Source organism: Octopus bimaculoides, chromosome 1 (genome assembly GCF_001194135.2).
Source record: "Octopus bimaculoides isolate UCB-OBI-ISO-001 chromosome 1, ASM119413v2, whole genome shotgun sequence".
NCBI lineage: Eukaryota > Metazoa > Mollusca > Cephalopoda > Octopoda > Octopodidae > Octopus > Octopus bimaculoides.
The window spans coordinates 108,593,628-108,594,008 of record NC_068981.1 but is presented as its reverse complement, the minus strand read 5'-3'; the positions used below and the strand labels follow the sequence as shown (position 1 = coordinate 108,594,008).

General features: G+C 39.1%; 1 protein-coding gene across 4 annotated transcripts in view; it reads right to left on the bottom strand.

Moving 5' to 3' along the window:
* LOC106871698 (sodium-dependent neutral amino acid transporter B(0)AT3) overlaps positions 1-381 on the bottom strand; it is a 77,547-nt gene that overhangs the window by 14,259 nt on the left and 62,907 nt on the right. The gene's annotated exons all lie outside the window — the stretch shown is intronic.

Sequence of the window (381 nt, the reverse complement as noted above, 5' to 3'; positions counted from 1 at the left end):
ACCACTGGACAATGATACCAAAGAATACCATCTGATTTTGCCTCTTCTTTTTTTTTTTTTAAAAGGCCAAGAATAAACTTGTCACAGCAGGAACTGACCAACTGTAAACTGTAAACAGAATCTTCCTCTTCCCTCCTCTTCCCACTGACACACTTTTCAAATACACAGGCACACACACACGCACGCACACAGACACACACGCACACATACACACACATACACACACAAAAATGCACCCACGCTCTCCTACTAGACAATGACACCAAAGATTCTTTTCGAAAAACAACTTCTTCAAAACAATCACACCTGCTTTTACCATTCCTTTAAAAGGCTAAAAATAAACTTATCATTGAAAAGAGCTAACCAGCTATGAACCCAATT